We start from the raw sequence: 25,152 nt of genomic DNA, 5'->3' as shown, positions 1-25,152 counted from the left end.
ATGGGAATCCCACAGGAAAGACGTGAGGAAATCCTGTAGGTCCACAGAGCGTCTGAGGTGGTGTTGAGTTCAAAGGGAAACTTCCATTAGCTGGAAAGGCAAAGGAGAGGCACCACCTGCCTGTCCTCCAGCAGGCTGAGTTCCTTGTTAATGGAAATCACTGAATAAAGGGCAGCACTTTAATGGGCAGGGAGAATGTTTCTCTGAAGGGATTAAATTCCAACTTTCTGTCTTTCAATGTTTTTATGACTCTTCCTATGCTTTTTATGAGCTGTTAATTTCTTTCATACTTGACCATTATTAATACAGGGCAAATAAATGGCTAAACTACTTCCAGAGGCAGCTTGATGGACCATAGAGCAGGTCCACATTTTCCTGTCAGGAAGATGGACAGGAATCTAGGTCCATTTGCTGACTGACAGGAATCTAGGGCCCAATTTATACTGGGTTTTATTCCTGATTTCAAGATGATATTAAAAAAATATGAGTGCTGCTGCACACAAAATCTGGATCATGGATTTTTTTTCTCTTTCAAAGAATAAAGTTCTTAAGGTTTTACTCTGAATTTTAAATGAAGATTTATTTTGGTTTTATCACTGTGCTTCCTAGGCTCTCACCCCAATCTGCTGTGATGTAATAGACAAAGATTTGAATTGGGAATTATGATCATAAGCAGATCAATACATGTTTTTCTGATGATAGTAAGATAAGCAGGGGGAACTTCCATGTAAAATTATGGATTAACAGACATTACTGAAAACATGGCATCTTCTGTGGAGCTGCAGCACCTGTACAGTACTACTAAATTTACCTTATTGTATGTTTTTTAGCATTACCATCTGTGATGGAGTCATCTTCCTATTCCAGGAAGAGAGAGGCTTTAAAATGCATCAAGTTGTCTTGTTTCAGCTCTTCACATTGAGAGCTTTTGGAACTTTAGAGTCTCAGCAGCTGCAGATAACTGTTTTTTTCCTGCTTGATCTCCTTAACAGCTTTGGGAAGGTCAGTCCACATGTTACCTGAGATGATGTTTTACCAGAACAGTGGTTTCATTCTGGATACTGCTTTTACTGAGTTTTTTAACCTGTGTATATCGATATGACATCGATTTTGGTGGGATAACAATGAAACTATTGATAGTTTCTCCAAGATTTGGAAGAGAACTTCTTTCAAATCACAGAGTTTAACTGCCAGTTGCTGCTTACTCTTGGAAAAACTCTTATGGCCTCAATTTGACAGAACACTTGAGCACTTGTTTTTACTCAATATTCATGTGAAACAAAAGAGATTAGTCTTATGCTTAAATGTTGGGTTGGAATGTATTTGGTTGAAGAAAATGAAATGCATTTATTATTGCAAAGAATGTAAATTCTGTACTAATTCTAATGAGCTGAAGTTCATTCAAAAGAATAGTGCTACTCATAAACAATACAAAGAGGAAAGCAGGCATATTAGCAAGGAGAATATTTAATACTTCCAAAGCACCTTTTACCCAATGAGTTCACATTACTGTGTGCATAAAAATGATCAACACTTTAACACTTCTGTGAACTAAGCTGAATATCTCCTTTCTCAGATGGGAAAGTCAAAGCACAAAGACTTTGAATGATTTATCTGCATGAATTGGTAGCAGAGCTAAGAATCAAATCTTGGCTTGCCTCAATCTGCCATGGTATTATTGCTTATATGAGCTATTCAGTCATTTATACTACATAGAAGTGACAAGCTCTGTCATTCAACTGGATAAAAATAATTTAAAAATATGATTTCAGTACAGCTCTTGCTCACCATTCTCCAAGATCCTTTTATTAGAAGTTTGCCTTTTTGTCTCCCATGACACCCAGCCTTGGATTTAAAGTTTACTGCATTCATTCTGCTTTTCACTTCCACCAAACAAAAAGTTTGGGCTGGCCAAGTCACCTTGTCCAGTGTTAGAACAATGCTAAAATAAAAGTGAGAAGAGGCAGGGCTGTGTGGAAAAGTTGTTTCCCACCTTACAGGCATATCATAGATGTGAAGTCTGTTATTTGCTTCTCCTTGTGAGAGCTGTGCAGCAATGTATATTTAGAAGATGTGTAATGTACTCTCCTAAAGCATGGGAAGAACCCTTTTGCCACACAACTCAGAGTTTTTCTCTCTCTCCCAGCCCCTGGGGGTCTCCTCTGCCACTTGTGAATCATGAGAATGAATCATTTACACTCATTTTGCACAGAATGTAACACTAACAGTAATGTTCTTCTCATTATGTTGCAAACTGGAATTTCTAGATCCTAAGGAAAATTGTATAAGTATCTTAAAATTATGAGTTCTTTACAGCTTATGTGTTTTGACCAAGAACTTTTCAAGTGCAATAAAATCCAAATATCTGGTCTTTTACTCCTGCATGTTGTGAGGGTGGATTCTTCCTCTTGTAGACCTTGGAATGTTGGTCATTCACTTTGCTGGGGAACAAGACAGGGTTCTATATTTTAAAGACCTTTGATTGCTTTAAGGTTTATATTTCTACTGTATAGAAGCCAGATGCTTTTCTTAGTCAATCTGTCTCTCACACAATGCCCACATGCATGCCTTCTAGTTTACATGCTGCAAATAACTTCTTAAATGCCATTACAGTGAGGGAAATGACTGTAAAAAAATGGCACTTGCCCCCTAGACCTGCTCCCCATATGTCTGACATATCTGCTTACTTAACAGAACTGAGCTTCTATTATTGCTAGCAATTAAATATAGTTGTGAGAAAATGAGCTGGTTTTCTGCTCTGTCTGGGACATTTACAGCATCACTCTCAGGTAAATCTCAGTTACTGATTTTTATTATTGGTGATGATATTTGAGCCCTGAGCATCAGACTTCTGATTCCAGGTTGCATTTGCACAGCTGGCATCATGGAAACAGAAATGAAAAAAAGGGAGAAAAGAAAATCTCTTGCCTCATAAATTGAGTAGACTTAGCCTGGAAGATATTGGGAGACACTAATGGGTCATTAAAGCACATTTTCATTATTTTTAACTTCAAACAAAGTTGGTGGGGAGCTAAGAGAGTTGTTAATGGTGTTTGCAGAAAAAAAAATGCATCAAGACATGGAGATATCATGATGGCTTGTGGGTCTTTCTTTTTAAAAACTGTTACATGATCTTCCTCTGTTGCGTGTTTTATGATGTATGTGGCTCTTCTCCAAGACTTCAGCTCCACCCCATCGTGTGGCTGCACACACCCACTCTTCTTTGTGCCCCTCCAGCCACATCCCAGGCTTCTAAAGAACATGTCACTGTTTCATTCAGATGTGACATTTCCAAAGTTCTTTCCCGTTTCTCAAATACACATGCTCCTTGGAGGCTGCAACCTGTGGGAAGCAGACACTCCTGCAGGCTTGGCAAAATACCTAAGTCTAAAAATACATAAGCAAATGAACTTTGAGGGAGCTGAGCCATTCCTATGTTCTGACAATGGCAGGAAATATCTCTTTGGTGTTCAGTACAGCTTTAGTATACAGAGTTAGAGCTGCAAGATGTGGGCGTTTTGTGGAGTTTTGGTTTTGTTTGTTTGTTTGCTTGCTTTTTGGTGTTTGATAATGCAAAACAATTGTCCCATTTAGCCATAAAGTTCAGCTGTATGTTTGGCCGAGGATGCCTTTGGGAACATAATGGACCACAGAAGCATGGAATCATTTGTTTAGGAATAGACCAACATAAAGATTGTTGAGTTCAACAGTTATTAATCCTGTTATGTCAATAATCCTGGGAAAAGTTTGATACACAGCTTTGACGCCAGGTAAAGGAATGTTGGAGTGGATAGCATTAGGTTATATTCCAGTATAATAAAGAGCACAGCATAAAGTCTCTTCCTAAAGATGTGGAAAAAAAAAAAAAAAAGTTGTGATGTAGAACTTTCTCCACTAGGAAGTACTTATCCTACTGAGAGATCTAGAGAATGTAGGCTTGCTCTCATTAAACAGTGCATTCAGTTTCTTTGCAATGGACAGTGTTACAAACAATACATGAACTCTCATTGTCTTCTCACTAATGCTAATTTTATTAGGGAATTTATTCACATTATTCAAGGAAAAACACAGAATCACACAAGTCAACCTGGGGTCTGTAGCTTTGGGTATAAAGCAGCTGAAGAAAGGTCACTTGATGCAATAAGAGATGGTTTCCTGTAGACTTCCAACTCTTTCCTAAGTATCAAAATTCTTCCTTTGAAGAGACACGAGATTACTGACTGTATGACTTCATTTGTTATCAGAATTAGAATACTGCCATGCTTCATTTATGAGTATTTGCATAAATCAACACATCTCCTTCTTTAATAGGATGTACAATGCTAAGATCTTAACTTAGGCTAGAGTTGCTTCATTCCTCATTTATTATGGAGCACATGGACTTGATTTTTAAATTTTTAATTCTAACACATCTTATTAAGCGTGCAGGCACAGAGAAGCACCACCAGTCAAAGACATCATTATTATATGCATGGAGGGTTATCTTTTGCCTTTCTATCCTCATCATTCATTAATGATGCACAGAGGCTTGTCATTTGTCTTTTCAATTCTTTGACTTTATTTTATTGCTCATATTTTATGACACATAGAGAGCTCTGTAGCAAGCATTCATCATCAGCTTTACATGCCTATGGAAATATCATCTCTGTTAGGCCAGGAAAAAGTACCTTTTACTCTCTTTGTATTTTGCCTATGAGCTTGATCTAACATCACTCTTATTGTTGGTGCTTCTTGCAGTCTTCAAATTTCTAAGAAAATGACTAACACAGCTCTGCTGTATGCTGAAAAAGCAGCTAACCTGTACAGTGGAGCGTGTGTGTGTTTTACTCACCTTTATCTCATTTCATAGCTGCTCCTATGAACCCCACTGGCATCAGGGATAGTCATTGGGACCTCAGGTGTAACCCCAGTTTGTCATTCAGATAATGATCCTAGATAAGATTAAGATGCTGCTTAGTCTTTGTGAAACTGCCAGATAGAAATCTCTCCTGCCAACTATGTTGGGTGAGTGTCTTTGCAAGACAAGCTCTGGTCCACTGGGACCAGTGAGGAGACTATTAAAGCAGTTCTGACTTCTAAATGTCACTTTGGAAAGCCCCCCAAGATACTCTGATCAGAGTCTTTGGAGTGTTTTAAGTTTTTCAAATTCAGTTTAAAGAGCTTAATCAAACTTTCTGACACAACTGGCACACATTAACATTTTTCAGCTGTAAACACACAAACCCAGGAATTTCTAATTGCCAGTAATTAAAGTGTGTGGTTGGGTTTGAAATGCTTTCCTATTGACGGAGTCTGAAGTGGTACAGCTCCCTAGTGATGTTCCCAAGGAGAACAGAGGCCTGCCTGAGGCCACCTTGCTGCCTCTCAAAAGGTAATGGGGAAAAAATTGGGCTGTGTACTCATCTTGCATAAACATTTGAGTTGGGGCTACTGTTGTGTGTTCACAGAAAAAGTTGGATAACTCCTTTTTATTTAAAAAATATTAGTTCACTGTGCCAAATATCACTTACTGCCTGATATGACATTTAAATTACTCTGGTGTGTATTATTTTTTTCTGAAATGGTTCAAGAGCTCAAAAGCACAAACCCATACTGTCCCAGCAGGATGTGGGTGGCTTCTACTGCTTTATTGAAAACATTTACGAATGAAATGTTCTTTGGACTAGAGCTTACCCTGAATTACTCTGAAAACATCCAGAGACCTGCCAGTTAGGGGCCAAGTTACATGCATTTCCTCAGAGCTCTTTGGAGCACACAGAGAGGCAGTCCTTCTCTGATGCTTCAGTGCTTTATCCAAGCTCTGACTATGAGAAACAGGGCTGCAAGGTCTCCTGGGGAATATGATATACTAGACCTGTCTCAGTTTCCTCTGGAGCATCTGGGGCTAATGACTGCTAAGAGGAATTTGATAGGAGGCATAGCCTAATCTAATATGGTAATTCCTAGATTTTCATGATAGCTTGACAAAATCCACTGCTGCTTTTCCCTTCCTTGTGCTCACAGAAGGTTCTTGCATAATCTGTTTTAAAAAATCCAGCAGGGCTGCTGAGCCAGGGCATGGCAGTCCATCCTCTAGGGACATGCTTGCAAGTATTTTTGTTTCTCAGAGTGGTATTTCTGGTGGCCACATCACAATTCAGTTTTCAAGTGCTTGTCTTTTATTATCTCTCACAGGATTTCTTGATCTTCCTGTCTCTTCTAGTCAGTTCAAAAATACTGTAAGAGCAGCCTTTATTGTGGTATTCTGGCCCTTCTGTTTTCAGTTTCAACTACAGTGAGGAAGCCCAGAAGGAAAAAAATGCGCTTTTTTTTCTTTTTTTTCTTTTTTTTTTTTTTTTTGGTAAGAATTTAACCATTTGGAGGCTGAATTGGTTCAGCAAGTGCAGAATGGGGTGATGTTTGTTATTCTGAAGATTCAAACTAAAAAAAAATAGACATGATTTAAACTTTATGCATTCACACCAACATGAAATTAACTAAAAAGATTTAATGTATGGGTCATTAAAATGTGTTCCACTGCAGTGTTAGCAAACCAGTAATAGGAGCAGTAATACTTTCAAAGGTTGAGCAGTCAGTAAGTGCACCCTCCATTGGATTACTGTCATGCATGTGTGGAGAATGAGTGAGAACATGAGGAAATGTTAGGCAGGGGGCATTGTGGAGCCATGGGAATTGGATTCCTTATCTGCCATCTTTTATCTCTACTTCTGCTCCAAGCCAAAGAGCTGTGGTAGAGCAGAAGGACTACAGTAAATATGTGACTATGATTGCTTCCACTGCGTGTGCTTTGTTTCCTGTGGATACCCATACATGCCAATGAAATGAATAAAAGTGTTAAACACTGGTCTGACATCCTGAAAATGGAACAGAGAGTAGTTTTCCAAGATTAGGTTTATAACTCAGTACTTAGAGGGGGAAGTGTATTGGAGGATTAAAGCTGTTAAATTGCAGTCACTTAATTATCCTGAGTCATTCCTAAAGTATCTGTACTCCAGATGTCCATCCACTGCACAGTCACTTTATCAAGAGCAAAGACAAATTGAGTACATTTCCATGCAACATGGATTGGAAAAGGACAAGAATCAGAAGTTTAACAAAGCATTTATTGCCTAATAAGAAGAACTGATGCACAACTTTTATTTTTTTTTTAATTTTGTATTTTATTTTACATTCTTCAAACAAGGGAGCATGAGTTTGGAGTTTTTTATAATACAGGATCAGCTCTACTCTGGTAGTGGAGGACATGGAGTCTGCAGTACTTTGGGTATGGTGATAAAATGACTCAGGTGTTAGCAATTCTGCTACTCCCGCTAGAAGTCTTTCACAGCTGCATAAACATTACCAGAGGATCTCTTCCTGCTGTGCTTTCATTCAGAGCAGAAGTGAAAAGGATTGTGGTCACTCTCATTCAGTAGGGCATTAACATCCTGGGTTCACTGGGAAACATCGGGAAAGTGTATGGAGGGGAAAAGGAAAAAGTCACAATGGGTAAGAGAGAAAATGTGTGCTGAGGATTTGGGCTTTAAAACTGAACTGGATGGTAGGAGAATGAGAGTAAAATGTCTGTTCTTCTGAAGGCAGCTACAAATATCAGACAGATTGCAATTATTGGATAGTGATGTTTTCATTTATACTTCTGCTTCCAGATCCCACTTGTAGGCAGAATCCACTGAGTGGAAACATCAAATACTCAGCTTGTAGTCAAGCAAAATGCTTTTAAAGCAATGAAGTAGTGGAACAACAGAGCTTTAAATGTTCTGCTTAGAGCTTTAGCATAGGATTTTTCAAATTCCAACTCTGACACTTGGAAGTTCAGACCAGAGTTTCCCCACTATCCTCCTAGGAATTTATGAAGTCATTTTCCAGGGATTTACTCAGAAAGTGGCCATGCATCTGCCTCACGTCTGCATGGACAGGTTGTAGCTTCAGGGCTGGAAGCAAGACACTGAAACTCTAAGCAAATTACTAGAAATATGGAATTACACGGCCTTCATAAAAGTGTCTTGCAACCAGGATCCAAGGATGTGCTCCCTGCTTTCTCTTACATCCCAGGGTAATGAAAATTTTCCACTCAAAGTGTTTTAATGAGGATAATTACACATACTTTCTGTATTTTGTTTGTGATGCTCTGATGTCACATGTCATATTTGCAAAGCCACAAATCAGAATGTTATTTTTACATAGAGACACTGTCTTGGATTCATGCTGAGTATATTTATAAGAATAAGGAGCCCAAATAATTCAAGAATGTTAAATTCATCTAAATACTTTCAACACATGGGTGAAGTTGGCAAGTAAAAAAGGTTATCTTTGTTATCTTACAACAGAATTTGCTGAAGTTACTGTTAATATATATTTTCCAGGCTTGTATTTACTCAGAGATCATCCAAACTAACTGCAGCAATAGAGGCATTCTAAAGATTTGGCATTGTCATCTGTTTTGGTCTTCTGTATCAACAAGTGCCACGTAGGCACACAGTCTGTGGTGATTGGGATGGGGCTGGGCCCAGCCTCATCCCCAGTGGGCACAGCTGTGAGAAGCAGGTGAGCAGCACTGACAGCAATGAGCCATGGAGTGCCCAGGTGCTCTGAGCAACCACCAAAGGGAACAGAGGGCACACAGGTGCCATGCATGAACGTGAGGGGTTAAAAGGTTGGGCTAAAGAACAAGAAGGGCAGATGCTTGCAGAAGTGGTGTGGTGTTACTCTGCATCTCGTGGCTGTCTCAACTGTGACATGCTGCAACACTGCCAGGCAGTTTTCTCCCTGCACGTGCTAATGAAGGCATCACAAATGTCTGAAGGAACACTGGGGTCTATCAAAGTTTGCTACAGCCAGCTGTGAGTGACATTAGGGCAGAAGACATCACTTGGACATTGTGTAAGTGAACAGCATGAATGCTTCCACTCTGGAGGTACCTGTGTCAGGCTTTCTTCTGAAAAGTTCCCTTGCTGAAGTGTTGGGAGGAAGGAACCATGCTAAGTGTTGCCAGACTTGGTAGGTGTGCATGGGATTGTGACATGGGGAAATAGTGTGAAAGTATTTTGTTCTCCTTGTTCCAAACTTAAAATTAATCCAAGGCAAACATGACCTTTACTGCCCTTAAACTGACAGTAGAAGTACTTATGAGAATCCATCCAGATGCTGTACACAGTGAAGGAAACCCATCTGGAGGGCAGCTAGTGCTATCCCTCAGTTTTGCAAGCTCTCTTGTGACCCAAGTGCTACATTGGTACTCTGTGATTCCCCTGAGCATGTGTGGTGAGTGTGCTCAGTACCATGTCACTCTGAGATCCATGGCTCTTTAGGGCTGCCAAGTAGGCTCTGTTTTCTCAGGTGCTTGAGTTGCTGGTTAGGAGCATATGGTGATGAAAACTCTTCTGCTACAGATCTGTGAACTCTTGAGCAAGAATGTTATTTTAAGGTTGCCCATAATCTATGTCAAGGTGTAACTAACTGTTGTTCACTTGCAATTAGCAGTGAAATACAACATCTGCAGATGGTGTTTGCAGCCCACAGATTAGGTAGAAAATGTTAATGTCTATTATTATGCATACAGTCATGGTGAATAATGCCAGATCTGTTCCTAACTGTAGTACTAAGCCTGTTGAGTTCATACTAAACTAACTGTGTTCAGAGATCAATCCATAGCTGTCAAAGGCATCCTCCCTCTCTGGTGGCCCCCGAACCACTGACTCTGAGAAGCTTGTAAAATTTATACATGGAAAAGCCATGATATAGGCTTAATTGCCTCATGCTCTTCTCTAAACATGCATTCCTGACCTTCTGGGTCTGCCCCAACAGAGGCATTTCATTGAACTATTATGACTTTTCTTATGTTCTTAAGCTAAAGGCACCCTCTACACTTAACTTTTGGTCCAAAAAGAAATGAGAATACCAGGGATGAGAAACAGGAAATGCCTGTTGGCATAAATTTAGGAACTTTTTAATGTGTGTCCCTGAGAATGCAATTGGGAGTGACACCACTCTGGAGAGAAATTCAGCACTTCAGACTTAGCAGAAGCCCACCACACTAATTTTTTTTTTTTTAGCTTAAGATTGTTTGCCGTTGTACAAATCAGTAAATTGGAAGCAGACCTGAGAGTACAGGTATCCCACACTGTATTGGTGCAAGAGAAGCATTCTGCTCTTAGCAGGCCCCTTCAGGCTGGCTTGCAGGGTCAGCCTTTCAGAGGGCACTCCGAGGGTTCCAGTCTGTGTGGCTTCCTCAGGCATGCTGAGGAATGCGTTCATTGCACGTTGTACAATGTCTGTGTCCAACTCTGCTGCATTTGGGTCAGAGGGGCAATGCAAGAGATCAACTCCTAATTTTTAGACATACTAACAGTTGTTAAGAAGGATGTTTTTATTCTAGGGAAATGCAAAGGATAAGTCCCACATTGTCCTGAACAGCAACATCCAAAATTGAATGTTTGGATTTTGCGCTCCTCAAAGTGCAAAATGTTTTATGTCTGTATTTATCTTCAAAATGCCTTTAAGCACCCTGTTAAAAATGCAAACATTTATAACCTCTAGCCATTCCATTTGCGCTTGTTTAACCGTGAACAAAACATTCCTCCCCCATCCCTGGTTCTCATCCTTAGACTTTTTCAACTTCTCATTCAGATGTTAAGGAGTGATGGTCTTTTCAGGTCTTCTGTGGCAATAAGCTGTAAAAAGACAGCAAAATTAATGGATAACATGGGTAAGAAATGAGTGAAACAAAGGCTTGGCTTGCTTTTTATGAGATAAAAGCAGATGAACTCTAGGTATGCAGCGGAATGAGGATCCCACTAGGTATTGTGCTGTCGAGTACTATCTGGGATGCAGCATCAAAGAGAAAAGGAGCATTCACCAAAAGCAGATGATTATAAAGCTGTTTTATAACTGCCTAGCATAGCTTTTAGCAAATTACTCAGAGGTACTTTTTTTTAATGCTTGGTGACACGCACAAAACCCCCAGTACATCTGATTTCTAAGGCTTCAAATGAGGGCATGTGTTTCTCTGCCATCCAGAATATAAATAAATATGAAAATACCTCTTCATCTAGTACTGATTATGGTCTCAGTTCTAAGCAATATGTAGGAGATTAAAGCCTGATGCTTCTGTGTACAGCCTAAGGCACTCTCACCATGGGAGGAACAGCAGTCCCCTTGTTCCATGTACTGTTCCAAATTCCATGAATGTCTCTGTCACTGCTGTCACCTGCTACCATGTAAAGATCAGTCTAGTTCTCCATGTCAACTTTGTTAAGTGCTCGTTCTTATTAGCCTGAACAGTGACAATTTGTTATTGTGGGCTGCTCTGGGACATTTCCCTCTCCAGCAGTAAATTGTTTGCCAAATCTACATGTTATTGCATTTGTGCAGTGCAGGCTGCCTGGGAGGATAAAGCTAGGGTTTTACCTTGAACACTTTGTAGCTGTAGGCCAAATTCTGTCTTCAGTTACATCTGATCAGATCAAGGCTAGCATTTAGTCGTGTCATACAAATACCCCAACTCCTCCACTTACATTGCAGGATAATTGCAGGCAGAATGGATCACTCAGCCTCAGATGTCTTGTTTATTGAAATGTAACAAAGCACCTTCTGTGTTAGTTTGATTTGTATGGCTTCATATAAGCATTAAAACCATCTAGGTGTTTTGAGCTCCACTGAAGTCATTTAAGAAAACAAGAAAATTATTTTCAGAGTAAGGGATAGCAGGGCCTTCTGATGGTGCAAAGCAAACACTTTTGGAGTCACTTCTATCATAGAAAGCCTAGGGCAGCTGCATTCCTAGCAATGAATTTTGGCAAGGTGCAAGAAACCGGACCAGGCAACCTCCCAGAGGCAAGATAGAGGCTTTATATCTCCTAGAACATTCTGTTGTGGTGTCTGCAATGCATCCTTAGCCTTCAGCGTGGGGGGTGAGATGTACTTAAAATTTCTGTGCCTTCTTTTGATATGTAGTTCTCTGGAGAAACAGAACAATTATTTTACAATGCAACAAAGCATTGATTTTAAGTAAGCAAGACATGTGCAAAGCAAACGTGACCAGGAGCTGAACTGCACAAATGACTCCAGTTCCTGGCCTTCCCCATGGTGGCTGAGAGGATTCTGACTTAGAGCTGTGCAGTCCTCTCAGGCAGGCCCACTTTCCCTGAATGAATTGCTGCATGAGGTCCCCATAGGTAAATACATCCACAGGAATGTTTTCAGCTGATGTAATTCAAATGAACTCTTTAAAGTCAATGAGAATTGAAATCACTTGTGCCACCTAGATTTGCAGCAGCTAAAGATCTAAGTGATAATCTGTATTTCAAAGGGATCAAAAGTTTCTTTTCCCTCGCTCCCTGAAGGTTGCTTTCACTTAGGAGAAGTTAGTCTTTCTGAGTGCTTGAGTGTATCTGCATCTTTGTTTAAAGCATTATCAGCTACAAAGTTCTTCTCAATAATGGGTATCTTCCTGTGTGTTTCAAAGAGTATGTATGTAATGTAGAATTTTTCAGAGGTGCTTTGCTCTCTTTACTTTCTTCCACTAGAAAACAAAACACTCTTACAAATCTCTTAGTATAAAATTTAATTGTGAATAAAAATATTCTCATTTTCTGCTTTAAATCTGTAGTTAGGCCTGTTCAGTTGCTTATTGAATAAATGTTTGTTTATATTTGGGAATAATTATTGTCAATATCATTTAATGAACACCGTTATGAAAATGAAGCTCCCTAACATGCCTTCACTGAAATCAAAAGCCCTGTACTAGTTTATATTAGTTAAAAGTTTTAAGCATGTATAGGAAGCACAGGAATTAAGTAACTAGAGATCCTTCATTAAATGAGATGTGATAAGTTTTATGGGTCAAGAATACAGTTAATGCTTTCAGGCTATTGAATAACAATGTGTTTGCGACTCAAAGGAACTTGATAGCAAATTTCTGTCTCTCTCAAAAGCATCAAGTAATTTATGGGTCAGGTTTGTGTGTGTTTTGTACCATTTTCTTACCTTGTATGTCATAGATAAAGCTGAAGTATGTGAGAAGAGAGGATTAACTATGCAATTCTGGGCCTATGTACTTTTGGGCTTTCTTGCTGATAAACTGATCTGACCATTGGTCTGACCATTTGGTGACCTTAAACAAACTTCAGAAAATAAAGCCAAACTTCTGGCATGGCAACTTGAAAATGTGCAGAGCATTTTCATTAGGTTAATGGAGTCTTTTGAGGTGTGTATGTCTGGGTAAGGATAAATCATGATTGTGGCTTTTTTTTTTTTTTTTTTTAATGCATTTATAATTGAGCCTGAGCTGATTATTATTCTTAGGTATTGCAGTTCTGCCAGGAGACCCTGGAGGTACTGCAGACAGTGTATCTGGCCTTCTCAACGTTTGAAAAGAAAACAAATGTGTGGGATGGAATGTTTCCTAATAAAATATATTGTCTCAAGTATTTTGTTCCTGTTTAAGAATGGTATTTTGTAGTGGGGATTGATGTAATCTTAACATGAAGAAGTTCAGACTTCAGTCAAAGCAGCACATGTGTTTTGATTTTCATTTCCTCTAAGTGGCTTATTTGGGTTGCTTCTAATTATGAAGAGTATCTGTGCTAGGCTGCTTCAATATAAAAGATACTATGATAAAAGGCTTTTAAATTTTATTTTTCTAATTGCGTCAAGCCTTAATATAGACTCCTCTGCCTTCAGACTGTTGTGTCTTTAGGAGCCAGTTTGACTTTCCAGACTCGGATTTCTGTTGAGAGAAGGTAATAAATTATTTCAGGATTTTGGGAAACATAAATGTAATGTGTATTTGTCCATAACTGTAAAGGACTAACTTCCCAAAACTAACTGGACATTGCTGGGTAAGCAAAACAAAGAGAATTTCTGCCTCTATTTTCAGTTTTTCTGTGTACACATAAGGGAAGACATGCTCACTCGTAAAGCCAACTTTGCCTCAACCACTGTCAGTAGCTGGATATCTATAGCTGTTGAGCTGAAATGAATATTTTGTGCCAGCTCAGTTGGAAAACCAGAAGGTCTTGAGAGTACTTCTGGCATTGCCTTAAAAATAGTATTGAAAATAATTGTGTTACTATTGCATTTGCAATTTACAGTGAATGAGTATTTATCTCTGCTAAGCTTGCTTAGTTTAGCTGTCAGTGACTTCAGGGGTGTTCTCTGTGTGGTTTGGTAGTAGATGCAATTCACAGTAAGAGGATTAGAATATGATGTACTGTTTGTTCATTTAAAATTGTTGTGCCTAAATCCAGAAGTTATGAAACTCGGTGGAGAGGGAGAGAATTCAGGAGTGGGAGTTTTTCAGGGTGTGAAAGTTGACAAACAGTTGGAAACAATTTTCTGAGTCTAAATAAAATTCTTTTATCTCAAGGCAATAAAAGATCCAGTCTTGTAGCTGTGGAGTCAGTGAGTAGATTTGATGGTTTGGTGACTTTTTTCAGTTGTGTGTTATTGTTATCACATCATCCCCTCCCCACACTACAAGGTCATTCAGGGCTGGAAGTGTACCTGGAAGTAGAAACAGCTTATGTGATTCACCTCTGTTTTATACCCGAGCACACCTGGTGTACCCCAGCACAGAGGGGTTACAGATCTCTTCATCTGAAACTCAGTAACTGCTGGGGATTTTTTTTCTCCTGTGTTTAATTTACAGATTGCTTATGTGGACATTTATTTTCAGTTAACAAATAGTGCGGGTTCTCTGGCATATATTGGTCCTTTTGACTATCAAAAATAGAGTACAATTCTTCAAACAAAATTGTCATGCTTGGAAACATAAATGTACTCTATTTCTGCATTATTTTTCTGACAGGATAAATCAAAATTCCACTGAAATCATATGAGAAATAATGCTTCAAATCATTCTTCATGGAAAAAAAAAAAAAAACCAACCAAAAAAACCAAGAAAAATCCCCAACCAACTCTCCTATGATGCTTTTCTATATTTAGACTTCTAAAAATGTGTTTTAGAAGGTTAATTGTGGCCTTTTCCCAGTTTGGGAAAGTTAACCCACTTTTAGTACATCAGAGCACATGACAGGACCTCTGGGATTTTTTTGCATCTTCTTTATTGCTGTTGCTGAGCCACTAATGGTTGTTTATTCATATTTTACCTAGTGGTCTGTGTAATTTCTATTATCTGTGTGGTACCTTAATAGTTTTTGCTTTTACCATGTGAATCCCTTTAGATTTGCACATAAATCACTCTGTTGTTGTGCATTATACTGCAGTTTTATTACTGGTTGCTTGTCAGAGCAGTTAAAGTGGCCATGACATGCCCTGACATGTCTTTTAGATTTTTTTTTTTGTAATTTTTTTTAAGGCAAAAAGGAAAAATGGGGGGGGGGGAAGGTTAATTTCTCAAATGGCCAAATCTATTAAGGAAGTCTGAATACTTAGCAATTTCTAGATATAGCTGTCCACATGCACAATCAGAGGAAGGGAAAGCCATAATTAAATTTGACCCTAACAGTCCATGAGAAATTTAAACCCTTCTGAGCTGATAACATGGAGGTGTCCTCCAGGCTCTGGTTAATTCAGGCTATCCCTGTGCCACAGCCTGTGGAGCAGTTCCTGGCCTTGCACCAGCTGCAGCTTGAGGTGACAGCATCTCTGCCCTGCAGTCGAGCTCTGCAGTTTGTGGTGGGAGGCACAAGAGAGGATTTAATGCGGAAGGAATGTCCTGGTGGGAAGCAGCCTTTGGGAATGTGTGACAAATGTCTGCTGGAATAAACTGGCCATGTTGCCAAAGCTGCAGAGCAGTGTAGGGTACTCTGCAAAGTGAAGGAGTGTAAAAAGTTTCGACAGCAGAAAAAAAAAAAAAAAAAAAAAAAAAGGAGAGGGAAGTTAAATGACACATTTCCACGGCTGTTCTTGGGGATAGAGGAATTGAGATGTTTTATAATATCTTTGAATTTTCTGTAATTGGCTACTACAGCCACAATTCTCCTTTTTCCCCCTTTTTTTTGCTTTCTGAAGTTTAGGTATTATGGTATGGTGTCCTGTAATGGGCAACCTAAACTTTGGCTCAGCTTAATGTCCAGTCCAAATCTTGTGATTTAGACCTGTTCTTGGGCTTCTTGAGTTTATTTCAGCCCAGCAGACAAATTAAATCGGAGGCAATTTTTTTTTCTGGGGTAAAACTAGTGTGGGATAGAGGGATTGAGTTTATCTGCAGAATTATTTTATATGTATGATTTTAAAGACAGGCCATCTTTAAATATTTTACTACAACACAGAGGAAAATATTTGTCATAGTGGTTGTAATGGAAGTCAAAATTTAGAAGGCTCTGTGCTGGAATGTTATGTTATTACTTCCAGCAGTAGATGCAGCTTGTGTGCCCCTGTTTAAAAAAAAAAAACTATTAAAGCAGATATGAAGACATTTTAAATTTACAGTATTTCATGGCATAAACTGGGCAGCTCAGATGGGGATGCTCTTGAAGAAACACTGCAGAGTGCAATGCTTACCATGGGGATGAGTACTTTGAAAGCCCAGGCTGAAAGGCCTCATAGCTACAGCCTTGTTTGAGTAAATATGTATGGTCCACAGTTGTTTTCTGTGGGGAATTTTCCTGTGACCTTCAAACAACATTTCTGTGTATTTATTTTCTCTCTAAAAGCAAAAAGCTTTTCTGTGAACTTGTATTAAAATGAAAAAATAAAATCTAAGTAAAACGTGCTTGAAATGCTGCAAGGCAGCAGTTTCTGCTTTGCTCTTGTTGTGGTGGTTGATTTCTGTTCCAAAAACCTCTTGATACCAAATGCAGGCAGGCAGGTAAGTGCTGAATGAGAGGAAGAAATAGTGTTTGGGCTTTGCTATTTGCTGTGGAGTTTCCTGCTAGTGCAGCACAGAAAGTCTATGGCTTGGCAGGTCTGTACAGTGTTATTTAACACATCATAAATGCTCTGAAGTGCCCTTCCTAAGGTCAGCTATCTGCAGTCAACTCCAGAGTGATTCACAAACATGAAAGCATGAGTGTGAAAAGCCAAAGGCTCGTTTTTGAAGTGCCTTAGTAGCTCCAGTTAGTTGTAACTCCTGGTAACTGTGATGCAGTATTGCTTTGGGGGCTGGATTAACTCTGCTAGGAGCAGCTCTCCTAGTTTTCAGATTGCCATCTGGGTACAGACAGTGGAAGTGTTCATGGATCTTGAACTAAGTGCTGGTTTGGACATTGCATTTTAAGTGGTGGTTGATCATTTCTGTAATTAGTAAGTGGCTGTAAGACTTGGACTCACTGAGGCAGTGGCACTGGTGCATCTACAGCTGGGAGGGCAGCAGGATGGAACAGGCCCTGCTGGTGGGCACAATCCCAGCCCCAAACATGGCAGGGAAACCCTTCTTTGAGTAGTCTGCTCTATCTCCTACTCTTATCTTCAGGCTTCACCAATTACTGTGAACAGCCTGACGAGAAAAACAGCAGGGTTTTGGGAAGGCTTTTGATCTCAAGTACGAGGGTGGTCAGGTATCATGGTATGGTGTAAAAGAATACTTAGACTTGCATGTCCTAAAGAAGTTTGTGGGATTTCACTTCTTACCAGGATCAGGATTTGCAGTGTGAATGTCTCATTCTTCAAATGAGGAAAAAACCAGCCAAACAAAACCCCCCCATGTGCCATGTCAATGGCACTGTGAGGTTCTGTATGGACATGTGGCTCTGGAGGATCCATCTGTGAGGAGGGGGGAGAGAGGGACATTTAAAGCTCAGTGACAGTCAAGGAGCATTGCCACACTTGTGCATTTGGGCAGAAGTTCCATGAGATGCTCCTTCACATTGAGTTGGCTCCACATGGCCAAGCTCATAACCCTTAACAGGTCTGGTGGCGCTCTTGGTGTGGCAAACATCTCTGCTTGCTGCTCCCGTGCACACGGAGGATGTCAATGCTGAGGTCCCCTTCCTCTCTTTGTCAGGCTCTTACTTTCCTTAATTACCTGTGCTGAAGGCTTCATTAGAGCTTGACAAGTCAGCTTTATCCTGAGGGGAAGGGAAAAGGAAGGAGATGGCTTCCTGCCAGTTCTCAAAATTGTGGGTCCACATGGGAGAAACATTTTCAAGAGGGAATGAAACTCTGCTGTAAAATATTTCTTAAGTTGGTCTTCCTGTGGATCATTGCCTAATTGAATCCTACTATAAAAAAGTGACTGGTCAGGCCACCCTTGAATTAGTAAATGAGACTTTTTTTTGGTATTCTGAGATTTCTCAACTGAAATGACATCATGTTAAACGGAGATGTGCCAGGGCTAAAAGACAAGGAAAGGCTGCAACTTTGCCCCTTTTTTATGATGCAAAAAATCAAGGTCATCTAAATGAATTCAGGGAATTTATTATAACAAAGAGAGACATCAAAGCATAGCATAACTTTGTCTTCACAACATTTGTAAAATTCAATATTAGTCATTCAACTATGGGAATAAAATTTGATGTGTGCACATGTCAATGCTATAATCCCTCAACTGATATCATGAAGCTGAGCTTTTTCAGTGTTTGATTGAAGGTTAACTGTATAGGTTCATTTTTTCCCCCTATTAAATAATTTTCTTCTTTGCACATCCTCTAGGGCTTTCACTAATAATGTGTTTCCAAGTATTTAACAAACTCTCAAATAAATAAAGTATCAAACTGGCAGATCTGGTCAAGTTCTAGAAGGAGTTTGAAGAGGTTGAAGATCCTATTGCCCCTAGTTTTATTTTATTCACCTACACAAGAGAATAAAATATTTTGAAATCTTTAAGGGATATTTTTAAGAATGCTTCTTCTGCTTTTATTGGGGATAAATACATTTTCTTTTGAGAGTCCTTGTTGAAGTCCACTAGAGTTTGGCTCTCAAATGCAGCTGGAGAAAGTGGCAGCATGGAGCTATGTACAGAAAATGTTGAAATAGATAGTTTACAAAATGATTTGGGAACAAGGAAGAAGTTTGGCTTTAATCTTGCTTCTTCTGGCTAGTGAGGGATTTTCTCTCCAGAACTTCATCCTAACTGGAGGTTGCACTATGTTCATTTATAGTAGTTGTGTTCCACAGCAGGATTATGAAAGGATTTGTGGGCATGGGAGAACTAGTTTGGGTCCAGCTCGTTTGAGAGGTCACACATTGTGTTCCCATGTTATAGTTCCTATAGTTCAGTAGTAGGACAGCATTTTGTTCTAAACCCCTTCTCTTTTGGACGGGCTGCTTTATACACTGAAGGAATGCTGTGGACCTCCTGTGAAATACTAACTGCTGTTCCTGTAAATATGAAGAAAAGAAACCCTTAAGTCCTATGCTCTATTTCTTCTGGGCAGGTATTATAGAACTCCCAATTTCTCCTTTCCTGTTGCTTCTTTACTTGTATTTGATAGTGTTTCTTTTCCTTTCTGTTTTATTCTCTTTTTCCTATACTAACCCCTTCCCTCCCTGAAGAATATTCCAACATTTTTCTTTCTGATGTTAAGAAGGTGATGCAGGGCCTCTAATAGATAATAAAACCAATCTTGCAAGAGACTGAAGCTCCTCTATACCACTCTGTATAAGAGAGGAGTATTGTAAAAAATCTAGTAGCCATAGGGATTTTAAGTTAAATTTTAAAGGAATAAAGTCAACGGGGTTCATCAGTTAGTATACTTGAGTCACATCAGAGGAATCACTGCCTCCTTTGCATAGATGCAGGCTTGAAAGAACATGTGTGGGACAGATCCCTTTAAGTCTATCGACTCCTCTCCCAAAAGTTTGACTTTGCACAGCAGTGAGTGAAATATTTTACTCATGGAAACATTATGGAAGCAATCTCTTAGTTACCAAACCACTATCACTGCTCTGAAACTAGGAATCATTTAGCAGCATAGTTTATCAGAAGGTCAAACATCTCATGAAGCCTTTATTACTTCCAGTATTTATATGACTAAATCAATTTTTATTGTTCCTTGATTTCCTTCCGAAATTTAAGGACTTGGTAATTTGCAGGTTCAGCTTAAATAGCCATGATGAGATCACAAATGTATCTGCAAAGCCACTCATGGAGTGGGTTAGGGTTTTGGCTTTGCTTAAAGGAGTCATCTTTTGCAAGGTGTTCATCTACTGGGGTTTTTTCTCTAATGACAGTGAATATCTGATATAAAGGTATGGGAACAAACATTTGGGATTCCCCTTTGAAAGGATTTGATGAAGACATCAATATCTTTGATCTTCCAGAATAACTTGGGAATTTTCTGTAGTCTGTCCTGATATTGTTTCTCATAGAGTTAGCCACAAACAGGAACAGAAATTGAAGGCAGTAATTTGTTCAACAGTGTTGAACTGCAAATAAGGTCTGGTTCAAATTTGGATCATAATTTTAGGTTTTTCATCTCTGCTTTCTTTTTGTTGAGATAAAAATGGTTAGCTTCAAAGACCACTTGCTTTGAACTGAACAGAGATTAGAGTGTGATCTGAAGATTTTTCAGGAAAAGCACAGTGATCTGTGATCAATGTGTGTGGTAGAATCACAGTTAAGGTTCCTCGAGTATCTGCCTAGGTTTGTTTGAGGGTTTTTTTTAAAGTATTATTAGAAATGTAAAACCTGAAAGCATTGAATGTAATGTGTTGTTCAGGAAAAGCTGCATGAGTCTCCTCTTATGGTGGGACAAGAAAATTCCTCACTCTGTGGATAAGCAGAAACCTGGAAATATTAGAAATGGATAAGAATTTAATAGTAGGAAGTGCAAGGTGTTGTATTTACAGATTTATTACAGGAATTTTGACTATGCACTTAGTGACCACCAGGTTAGTGATACCTGGCCATTTTTGATGCACACTTTGAGTTCTTTATGTAGTGTTCAATGCAATATTTTCCTGAATTTATGAAAAATTGAGAAACCTGGTTGTTGTAAAACCAGTCCATGGCAGGATGAAGATAAGGATAAGCATGAGATGGTAATAATCTTAGTTTTTTTCAAGTTCATTTCAGAATTTCTCTCTAACTCTTCATCAAAACTATTGCTGTTATATGGGAACATATGTCCAGTGCTGCAGCTATCCTAGGAATGAGACTCACTTGAATGTCTGCTTAGACAGGCCTGTGCCTTTAGGTGCAGCCTAAAGTACAAATCAGTCCAGTGAGCTGCATGGGACCTCCCTTCTCACTCAGAATTGAATTTGCAGCTTGGGAGGTAGCTAATACATATTTTAAGTAAGTGTTACTAGCTCTTCAGAAGCACATGCTTTTCTTCTGTTTTATAGAAAACCAAAACCAGGTAATTTTGCAATCTCCCTACCTATGATTTGAAAATGTGCAGTAGTTAACTGTCACTGCACTGCTTGAAGTCATAGGATGGAATTGGAAATACCATGAGTATGTATTTGCAGAAATAAAGAAAATAAGGGGAAGAACAGGCACTCCCCAAAAACCTTCAATGCCTGTTCATGAAGACAAGTGAAGGTCCAAATCCTGTTATTTGCAGCTGACTTTGTAGAGTTGAATTGGGTATTTTCTTAAACTACAGTTTCCTCCATTCTTAACAACTGGCTCATGGCCTTTGGCCAAGCAGCCAATGTGTTCTGGAGTTTTAAATGTGTACAGTGATGTTTTTGTTGGCCTGAAGTATCTTTACTGTTGTAGGGATTTCTGCAAGGCTGGCCCAGTCTCTGAAGGACTGTGCAGGGCTGTTTCAGTGTCTTCTGTGCCAGTTGCGTGTGATGAAGCTGAAGCCACACTCTTTGTGCACATATTAGTCCTGGCAGCCACTGCAGCCCCTCAGCTCACTTCCAGTGCTGAACTTCATCACTGCTGTGAGAGCACTTGCCTCCAGCTGCAGCTCAAGTTGTCCCTTTTCAGCAGCCTTCAATTTGCAAACTGGCTATCTTTTGCACAAAATTGCATTTTATTTCTTTGATATTATCCTGAAAATATTTCACATCTTTCCCTGAGTAGAATATTTAAATTATTTTTTAAAATTTATTTTGGTGGGTTTTTTTTAAACTTTTGGTTAAAATGATTTAATTTGGAAGTGGAATTAGGTTTTCTACTGCAAAATGTAGCTATCTGAAGCTTTATCAGAGCAGCAGACTTTTGATTCCTTGCCTGGGATTTCTGCTTTTGATCAGGCAGCTCTTAAAGGGGCACAGTCAGACAGCATAGAATCAAACTGGTTTTGAATTTGATGATGGGTGTGTAGGCAGCAGTAGGTTTTGTAAAGGTAATTTGAATATAAATCTACTCCCGAGTGTAACCTAGTGGTATTAGGAAGCATAGGTTCTGTAAGTTTGATACTGAACAGTCATTTGGAATATCCTAAGAGAACTTAGGGTATATTTTTTGTAACTTGTTTCCAGGTCTTCATCTATTACAATGCATGTTTTAAAATTTTTGCAAATACTGAAGTTTTAATTGCCTTGAAAGCCACAACTAAACCAGAGACTTATGTAATTGCACAGCTGTAGGATATAGGTGGTTTTAGGAAACAAATATTCCCATAGTGCCAAATTTATTATTAACTGCTTGTTTATGTAGTGACAAGAGGTGAAATATTAGTTTGCCTTTGAAAATTATCTTTGCTTTCCTCGAGTCTTAGCTTTTGGCTGGGACACACCTTGGGTGGGGCGTTCATGCAGTTGTACTCCAAGCTTTTAAAGGGTTTGGCAAATGTGACATTGAAAACATGGGGCCAAACTGGTTGACCTAGAGTTGTCAAGAAGTAAGGCAGTTTTTGGTGAGTAGCTTGTGGTAAATCAGGGTATTGGTTACCTAATGTGAACAGACTAGTAGCACTTGACTAGTCCTAGGCTTTCCTTTCAGAAAGATTTACTTCAAACTGTTTTCATATCTGATTCAAAATTTTTAATCTCTGAAATTCAGAAGTTAAAAGTAAAAACGGCACTGCTTAATGTAGTAAGACAGAATCTGTTAAGCAGCAATGATTGTAAAGGTTTGGGGGCTTTATTTTGCAAATTATGTTAAACAAAACAAGCCATTTTATCTTCCCTACAGCTTTGGTTTAGACTTGTCAGAAAGTTGTGGTCTGGATTCTGTTTTGCTCTCCAAATGTAGGAAACTTTTTGTTTTAACTCATATTTGTCTAACATAAGAAAAGTCATATTAGATATGTTGTGCATGCTTGCATGGGGCCACAGCAAGTTTTCTGTAAGCTGGTATAACCCTCCCCGTTTGTACACTGTGCCAATACGAAATGACAGCTTGGTTTGAAGTGCCCTCTAGTGACAAATGGGATTTTGGATGAGGCAGAAGAGATAAAGCCAGCGAGAAGAAAGCAGGCTTGAAAGCCAGGTCACCTTTTGAGAATGATCATCATTGCCCCAGTTTATTAATTCCTGCTCTGGCAGCACAGTGAGCAGAAGTAAGTCAGGATGTGGTAACAATTGCCAGGTATTCTTCCAGGAAAGTTTGTGGCTATGAGGCAATAATCTGAAAAGAAGCTTCTAAGGAAATTTGTACAACTAGAGCTAATCAGAGTGTAAACTGAGCAGATACAGGTGCAAAGGTTTCTCATAGCCATGCTCTGACTGTTCTTGAGGAAGAGGTTTTTAGGTAAGAGCTACAGCTGTCGACTTGAGAAGTTTGTGATTTCTGAACTTTCTGCTGTATTTCAGAAAGATATTACTTTGGTTTGGATGTGAAGTTTGACATCAGACCGGGGAAGGTGAAGTGCTGTGGCACTGCAGTGTGCCTGGGGAGGCTCCCAAGCTCCTGCAAAGCCGCCTGCTGAGGACAGTGAGCCTGAAGCCAGAGCATGTTTCCCTCTGCTGCCACGTCTGGAAAGCCAGCCCTGAACTGCCACAGGGTCGACTTCACCACCTGTGTAGAATTAAGAGAAGTGTAGTTTCAGGACTGTTTAATGAGTGTACTTTGTCTGAGAAATGACACCAGTGAGTTAAATAGACTGGAGTAGGGAGAGAGAAGCTCACCGTGCAGGACAGGGTCATATCTGAGCTCGAGGTTCATCCCCTGCTGATTTCTACTCCTTTTCAGTCCCCTTGTTCTCAGGGAGGCAGTTTTAAGGTGGTTACTCATGGAAGTCCTGTGCTTCCTGCCAATGCATGCATAGGGAAGGCATATATTGCAGTGTCAGAAAACAGTAAAATGAAACGTATCCTCACCTTGCATTACAGGGATGCTGAACATTCCCTTTTCCTCTTGTAGTAACTGTCAGTGCAGTAAAATGCTTGCTGAAATACTTTGCAAAGCAAATACACATTTCACATGCATTATTTTATTATTCTTCTTATTATTGTGAATGACACTGAAGGAATATTAGTATTTAATATATTTTAATGACAGAATTATCAAAATAATTCAATATTGGAAGCCTAAAACTGCATGGGTATATAATACTTTTCATGTTTATCAGCCAGAATGAGAACCAAGAATCCTTGGAACATGTTTTTCCGGGATAGCAGGCTTTAAGCAGTGGAGTCCCCAGCCCTTATTTTTATTCCATTGCACCATCTAGTGGGCACAAACACCCAGGTGCTGGAACCGGGCTGTGGAAGCCGCCTCCCTTCGCAAGTGAGTGCATCCAGCAGAGCTCCTCTTGGGTGCCAGTGCCTGGAGACATTTCGAGAGGCGAGCAGAAGTTTCAATATTGTCTTTTCCACGAAATATTGGCTGTCAGAAGGACGCGGTCTGAGGCCACAAGCGGCTCCGTCCCACAGTGTGCTCACCGGTGTCCCTCTGAATGGGGCTCTGCAGGAGCTGGAACAGCAGAAAAACATTTTCATTACCTGCCTAAGCATGAGGATAGCTGGGATTCCTGATGCAGCATGATAAATCATAGAACCGCTGCTGAAGTGTAGACACATAAACATGAAGTTAGGAATCACCTATGGTTTTTGTAAGAAAAAGATGTTTCTTATGCTTGCTTACCTTACCTGCCAAGAGATGTAAAATCCTGATGAAAAGATGTCAGTTAATAGCTTTCACCTAAATTAGTTTTGAAATAGAGATAATGGGAGAACAACAGACTAGGAAAACATGTTTTCTACATTTAATGAGGGTCCATTGTTTCATACTGTGACTTGCTATAAAAATTAAATGCTTTCCATCTAGTGATCCTCAAATGCTTGACAAATGCAGTTACCACACTCTTTGTAATTATGCTGCATTCTCTTATCTGTAATCTTTCTATCTTTTTAAAAATTTTCTGTAGAAGAAAGCATTGAAAATTCAATCTACATTTTAATTAAGAA

The 25,152-nt window shown here is 39.4% G+C and overlaps 1 long non-coding RNA gene across 1 annotated transcript; it reads left to right on the top strand.

Annotated features, from left to right (window-relative positions):
- The first annotated feature begins 5,233 nt into the window (after positions 1 to 5,233).
- LOC137480972 (uncharacterized) lies at positions 5,234 to 22,539 on the top strand. The gene is made up of 3 exons (XR_011003222.1): positions 5,234 to 5,371; positions 6,175 to 6,218; positions 22,521 to 22,539. It is a non-coding gene; the product is annotated as an uncharacterized lncRNA (long non-coding RNA).
- Positions 22,540 to 25,152: the final 2,613 nt, after the last annotated feature.

This window comes from Anomalospiza imberbis, chromosome 12, assembly GCF_031753505.1.
Source record: "Anomalospiza imberbis isolate Cuckoo-Finch-1a 21T00152 chromosome 12, ASM3175350v1, whole genome shotgun sequence".
In the NCBI taxonomy this organism is placed as follows: Eukaryota; Metazoa; Chordata; class Aves; order Passeriformes; family Viduidae; genus Anomalospiza; species Anomalospiza imberbis.
Note: the sequence above shows the minus strand (reverse complement) of the source record. Positions and strands in the feature narration are given on the sequence as shown.